The sequence below is a fragment of the Grammomys surdaster genome, unplaced genomic scaffold, assembly GCF_004785775.1.
Source record: "Grammomys surdaster isolate TR1022 unplaced genomic scaffold, NIH_TR_1.0 166, whole genome shotgun sequence".
Lineage (NCBI taxonomy): Eukaryota > Metazoa > Chordata > Mammalia > Rodentia > Muridae > Grammomys > Grammomys surdaster.
Genome location: NW_021604614.1, coordinates 1,471,210 through 1,478,531, shown reverse-complemented (window position 1 = coordinate 1,478,531; position 7,322 = coordinate 1,471,210). Strand labels below are relative to the sequence as shown.

Genomic DNA, 7,322 nt, shown 5'->3' with positions numbered 1-7,322 from the left:
CATCAGGCACCTGAAGATCCAAGTGGAAAATGTATACTTTCAGTCAAAATATCTTCTAAATGCTGGTTACGGGCAGAGGCATGGGAAGTGAAATTCAGTTGTATAGAAGTTGTGGTTGGAAGACCATCTGAGGTTGGTTTCTCTGGAAGTCATGAACTGCACTGAGCTACGGTGGACTCTGTACCAAGTCACAATATGACTTTCCAAGCCCACAAAACTCATTCAATCACAGAGAAACGGGAACCTCTCGCCAGCACTGGGTCATGGGAATAGAAGAATCCTGAGGTAAAGTGGCTACTGTCTGCCCAAAGAGCATGATTTTAAAAGGACAAAACAAACAATCAAACAATAACAAAAAACACCTTTTAAGACAGGGTCTCTCTATGTAGTTCTGAAATGCTATGTAGACCAGGCTGGCCTCAAACTCACAGAGATCCTCCTGCCTCTGCCTCTCAAGTGTTGGGATTAAGTACATGGACAACAACCATGAGCAGCTTAAGAACATGATTTTAAATTTAACTATCATGAGCTTGTTCTTCCTCCCCCCCCCCTTTTTTTTGAGGCTGTCTCATGAAGCCTAGGCTAGTTTGAGCTTGCTATATAACCAAGGATGACCTTGGACATCCGATCCTCTCACCTCAACCACCTGAGTGCTGAAAGATTCCAGGAATGTGCCACCACACCTAATTTATGCAACGGTGGGGGACAATCAATGAGCTATATCCCCAGTGCAAGAATTCTTTTTATTAAAACTAGAAATGTTTGCCTGGTGGTAGCGGTGGTGGTGGTGGAGGAGGAGGAGTAAGAGGAGGATGTGGTGGTAGAGGAGGAGGAGGAGGAGGAGGAGGAGGAGGAGGAGGAGGAAGAGGAGGAGATGGCCTTTAATTCCAGCACTCAGGATGCAGAGGCAGGTGATCTCTGAGTTCGAGGCCAACCTGACCTACAGAGCTAGTTCCAGGTCAGTCAGGACTACACAGAGAAACCCTATCTTGAAAAACAAACAAAACGAATCCAGAAATGTTCTTTTTTAAATATATATTTAAATTTTGCATGTATGTTTTGCCTGCATGTAGGTACATCACAGGCATGCAGTGCCAACATAACCATCAGGCATCAGATAGGGGAACCAGAGTTATGGGTGGTTGTGAGCCACCACGTGGGAACTGCGAATTAAACCTTTGAAAGAGCAGCCAGATCTCTTAACCAGAGCCCAGACCTGACTGGCCATTCTTTAACGCTTACCTTGGTTGTCAGATTGTCTAGCACAGCACCTGTCTGAGTTCCTTTCTTCCCCAGCACAGAAAGAGATCAGTAACATTATTAGCAAAAATAGAAACATTGTGACAATGCGTTGTGATAAAGCCTCAGCATCACTCCTTTGGTGTTTTGGTGACGTTAAGTACCGCAAGGGTTACCTGAACACAGGGATTGCAAAATCATGATGGCGAACCTTCACTGTCAACTGAATAATCTAGAATCACCTGGGAGACTGGGGAGGCTCACCTGCAGTGTGTCTGTGAGAGATTCCAGAGAGAACTGACTGGAAGTAAGGAGACCCCCACCCCCGAGTTCCCACCGCCTCATTCTACCAGCTGGAAGTAGAGACAGAATATCTTTAAAATGCTGGTGTGAATGAAAATGCCCAGGGTGTGAAGATGCTTGCTGGCAAGTGTGAGGAACTGAGTTTAATTCCCGGGCGCCACGTGATAGAAGGGGAGATCCAGGTTATTCTCTGTCCTCTGTATGTGCATCACGGTGCACACACACACACACACACACACACATGTACACATGCACGTGCACGTACACACAAAATAAATAAATGTAATAACTGCTTTAAAAAATAATCCAGGCATGATGGTGCACGCCTTTGATCCCAGCACTCAGAAGGCAGAGGCAGGCGGGTCTCTATCACTTGGCTGTCTCCACCCGACAGCTGCTGAGTAATGACACGGAGACTGGTGTTTGTTTGTTTGTTTGTTTGTTTATGAATGAAGGTTTGGGCCTTAGCTTGCTAACTCCCAATTAACTCATATAACTTAATTAACTCAGTTATTCTAATCCATGTTTGTCACATGGCTAATTACCTCTCACTCAGTCCTGGTATGACTGACTTCTTCCCTGTCTAACTGGCAAATCCCCACTCCCCTGCCCGATACTTCTCCCAGTGAACCTCTCTCTGCCCCGAAGTCTCGCCTTCCTTTTCCTGCCTAGCTATAGGCTATGAGCTCTTTATTAAAGCCAATCAGAGAATGCCTTAGGCAGGTGAGGAAGGCCAGAGACACACCTTCACACAGTGCACAAAAAATGCCACTCCCAACAGATCTTTGTGAGTTTGAGGCCAGTCTGATAGATAGATAGATAGATAGATAGATAGATAGATAGATAGATAGATAGATAGACAGACAGACAGACATATGTATATAGATACACATACATACACATATATATACACACATATCATTATTCCAGGCTAAATAGGACTACATAGTAAGATTTTATCTCAAAAAAAAAATTTTTTTTTTGAGACAGAGTTTCTTTGTGTAGCCCTGGCTGTCCTAGAACTCACTCTGTAGACCAGGTTGGCCTCGAACTCAGAAATCTGCCTGCCTCTGCCTCCCAAGTGCTGGGATTAAAGGCGTGCGTCACTACCACCCGGCTCAAAAAATTTTTTTAGTTTAAATGTAAAATGTATCTATGAGAAAATTAAAATCTAAAAAAAAAAAAGAAAGAAAACAAAAAAAACAAAAACAAAAAGCCAGGCGGTGATGGTGCACGCCTTTAATCCCAGCACTTGGGAGGCAGAGGCAGGCGAATTTCTGAGTTCGAGGCCAGCCTGGTCTACAGAGTGAGTTCCAGGACAGCCAGGGCTATATAAAGAAACCCTGTCTCGAAAAACAAACAAACAAACAAACAAACAAACAAACAAACAAAACAAAAGAAAGAAAAAAAAACAAACAAAAAAAGAAAAGAAAGAAAGAAAGCAAAAGAAAGAAAAGTAAAAAAGGAGAAAGCCAGTGGAGTTCCAGCGTTCCCTTTCTCTTCCTGGTCAGTTCCTCTCTGCCACACGGTTCCACGGGGTCACGTAACCGCGATCTGAAACCTCCAAAGCTCTGAGACAGAAGGGATCTTCCCTCCCTTGCTCTCTACGGTATTCTGTACACTACCGAGAGCAGTTACTAGTGCAGAGACTGTAATTTGCTCTGATAACCAAGCAAGACAGGTGAATATTAGAGTGGATCGCATACACACTCTGGACACTCCGGCTCTGCGCGAGGCTTCTATCGAACACCGTTACCAACAGCATCATGGGAACGAAAGGGTTGATTTAACCTTACAGCTTTCAGGTCATGCTCCATCACTGAGGAAAGTCAGGGCAGGAGCTCAAGCAGAGAACGCAGTCAGAGGCAGGGATCTTCAGGGGCCGTGGAGGACTGCCACTTCCTGGCTTACTTCTTTGGCTTTTTCCTCATCACCTTCCCAACCTGTTTTCTTTTGTTGTTGTGGAGTTTTTTGTTGTTGTTTGTTTGTTTGTTTGTTTGCTTACCAAACAGGTTTTCTCTGTGTAGCCCTGGCTGTCCTGCAACTCTTTCTGGAGACCAGGCTGGCCTTGAACTAAGAACCTGTCTCTGCCTCCCAAGTGCTGGGATTAAAAGTGTGTGCCACCACTGCCCAGCTAGAATATAAACTTTTATTTCTAGAAGTCCCTGTTTGTCCCTGTTTAATATTTTTACACTGTGGTCGACCGTGCATTACTAAAACTGCATTTTGATTCTTCTGAGAGGGATTTTCTTTTCTTTTTTTCCCCTAAACCACCAGATTTATTTCCTTTTTTTTTGGGGGGGGGGTTCGAGACAGGGTTTCTCTGCGTAGCCCTGGCTGTCCTGGAACTCACTCTGTAGACCAGGCTGGCCTCGAACTCAGAGATCCACCTGCCTCTGCCTCCCAAGTGCTGGGATTAAAGGCGTGCGCCACCACCGCCTGGCGACACATCATTTCTGCTCTTATTAGTTGATAAACAGAGGAATAAACAAGAGAGGGAGAGGAGAACTGATTTTTTCTCCTTTGGAAATAATTGAAGAGATCAGTTGTTACTGTCTTCAGCTGCACCAGTCTGGAGCTGTGCCTGGAGAGGTGTTTAATACCTACAGCACTCAAAGTCAAGGAAGACGTGAACTCCCGTCTTTCCTCAGCCCCAAACATATTATAAACCCCAATGGGAGCGAATTCCACCTAATATTTGGCAGACTCATTTTAGAATTTACTCAAATCGCATGCACAACTGTAAGGGGAAACAGAAGTCTGGGGCATACATAGAGCACAGGGGACTGGACGCTGCTCAGAGCCCACCGTGAGCAGAGGCGGAGCTGGACCCCGGCAGCTGCTGCCCTAGGTCCTGCTGCTCTGCACGACACCCACAGTATCTGCCAGGAGGCTATTTCTGTTCTCCCTGGGGACACTGAATACCTTTAGGCCACACCTTTTCCTGATCTCCCCCACCAGGGCCAGCGGCTTCCCTTTGGGGACTGGGATAGTGCCAATGACAGTAATGCCTGTGTGAACAGCCTCTGGCCGACCGCTCGGATGAAAGGCTGGGTGAACAGCTCTGTCCTCCCAATCTCATCAATGCTACACACTCTGTGTCTGGGGCCACAGCTGGGACCTGCGGTTTTTTTGACAGGTAGTTTCGGCTGCTCAAAGGAATCCAGGTCCACCACATACTGCCTGACTCGACTCTTGGGCTTTCCAGGGTAGAGGCTGTTGTGATCCAACTCTGGACAGAGGCTCCTGGGCACCAGACAGGGTGACGACATCGAATCCTAGACTCTCCCCTTCCTGCCTGACTTCTTGTATGTAAAATCCATCCACAGGCACCCTAGAGGACTTCAGGACCTCAGTGGCAGGAACTCAGAAATCCGCCTGCCTCTGCCTTCCAAGTGCTGGGATTAAAGACATGCACCACCACTGCCCGGCCAAGAGGGATTTTCTTAATCAGATTATTTGAAGCAGGAAGAGCCACCCTAAATCTGGGGAACACCTTCTGGTGGCAGCCCACATAAGAAGGACGTTTGCTTGCTCGTCCTCACTCTGGCCGGCATGGTCCTTCCTAGGGATCCTTCCTAGGGATCAGAATCACCTTCAGGATTCCAGTCTTCCAGCACGATGGGACAGCCAATGTCATTCAATGAGAAACTTCGTGGCCTTTCCATGGGACAGTCACATCCTGTAAGCAGGTCTAATAACCTCCCCTTTAAACACGTGTTCATTCTATCAGTTCTGTTTCTTTAGAGAACACCAGCTAAAGTTGTTCTTGTTCAGAATGTTTTGTCACAGCAACGGAAAGGAGATTAGAGCATTTACTGAGGCAGGGTCTTCCAATGAACAAAGACCTCCCCGCTCTGGCTCCTCCCGCTAACTACCTTGCTCAGCTCTGTAAGGTCAGACGGTAAATAGTAATAACTATTATCTACAAATCACCTGTCTTCTCAGATTTCTTATATATACTGCTTCTTCTTTAACTTTACTTTGGTTTTGTGTGTTTTATAACACTTATGTCTGTGCATCGTGGTACCCGATGCCTAAGGAGGCCAGATGAGGTATCGGATGCCCTGGAACTGGAGTTATAGATGGCTGTGGGGCTGGAAACTCTGCCCTCCGGGGAGTGATTCATCTTCTCAGCCCAGTTTTTTTCATAAGTACACTTTGGACATTACCTGTTAACGTTGTTAAATAAAGTTTGCATGTTGCTTTTTTTTTTTAAAGTGGGCTGAAAACATAGCTCAGGAAGGGACACTTGTCATCAAGCCTGACAATAGAAGTTCCGTCCCCTGGTAGAAGGTCCTTGGTAGAAGGAAAGAAGTTACTCCTGAAACTGTCCTCTGGCCTTCATAGCCACATAGTAGTGTGTGTAGCAACACAATACAACACACACAGACACACACACACACGAACACACACGAACACACGCGTCACCATAGATAGATAGATAGATAGATAGATAGATAGATAGACAGAGATGTAAACAATAAATTAAAGTGGATGGTGGGGCTAGATAGATAGCTTAGTGGTTAAGAGCACTTGATACTCTTCCAGAGGACAAGAGTTCAGTTCCCAGCACCCACATCAGCTGGCTCACAACCACCTGTACCTCCAGCACCAGGAGATCTGATTCCCTCTTGTGGCCTCTGCTGGTACTACACCCATGTGTGCCTGCACATATTTAAGGTGGATGATGATGATAAAGGAATGACACTTGGGGTTGCCCTCGGGCCTCCACACACACGTATGCACCCTCACATGTGATACATACAAACACACAAACAAGTGAATAGTAAATCTTGCTCCAATTTTCAACATTATTCATCCTTGTAATTGGACAAGTGAAGGAGCCTAAGCTGTAACACTGATTACAATAGTCTACCATTACACACTCTCTCTGTGTCTCTCCTCCCACCCCCGTGTGTGTGTGTGTGTGTGTACATGTGTGTTGCTTTACTTTTTTGTTCCTATGATAGTCCACCCCCAACCTCTGACATAAGAAAGCCACAACTGTGGAAACTCTTGCTTGCAGGGAGAGAGGAAGTCAGATAAGACTGCCTAGACTTGTGGGTGGAGGCTGCTGTGCCCAATGGAGGTTTCTCTGGAAGGCATAGAGGACAGTGACCTCAGCCAGCAGCAGATGACATTTCAGAACACGATCATCTAGGGCACCGCTCTCCAGCGGCGATGAGACAATTGACATTCACTGAGAAACGGGAACCTGGTTAACACTGGGCTGTGGGAACGAAGGAGCCACTGCCCCAGAGGTGCCAACACTTGCCCACACAGGGTCAGAAGCTCAGTGTATGCTGACACCACTCCTTAGTGATTCCTAGCTTCTGAACCGTGGGCCAAAGTACACTTTCTTAAAAATCAACTTCCTCATCTCTGGTGTTCTGCAATAGCAATTTTTAAAAATGGGACTCAGGACATGATCCCTATGCATTTTTCTGCTTGTCTTTTTAATTCTCTTCAGTAATTCATTTACTGGGTCCAAACCCTCATGATTTAATAATTACTTTTGCAAATGCCCTCAAAAGTTCACTCAGACTCGTGCACAAATAATCTACTAGGCTCTTTACTCTTTTTAAAGGGATTTGAATTTTAGAATTAAGTGTGTGTGTGTGCTCACATGTGCGCACACTCGAGAAATCAGATCCCCCTAGACCTTGTGTCCAGTTGGTTGTGAGCATCTTAATTGTGGGTTCTGGAAACCACATCTGGGTTTTCTGGAAGACTCAAAAGTGCTCTTGACTGCTGAGCCATCCCTCCACCCCCTGCTC

At 46.0% G+C, this 7,322-nt stretch overlaps 1 pseudogene; it reads right to left on the bottom strand.

Annotated features, from left to right (window-relative positions):
* Window positions 1-4,389: 4,389 nt before the first annotated feature.
* On the bottom strand, window positions 4,390-5,099 carry LOC114619979 (annotated as a pseudogene).
* Window positions 5,100-7,322: the final 2,223 nt, after the last annotated feature.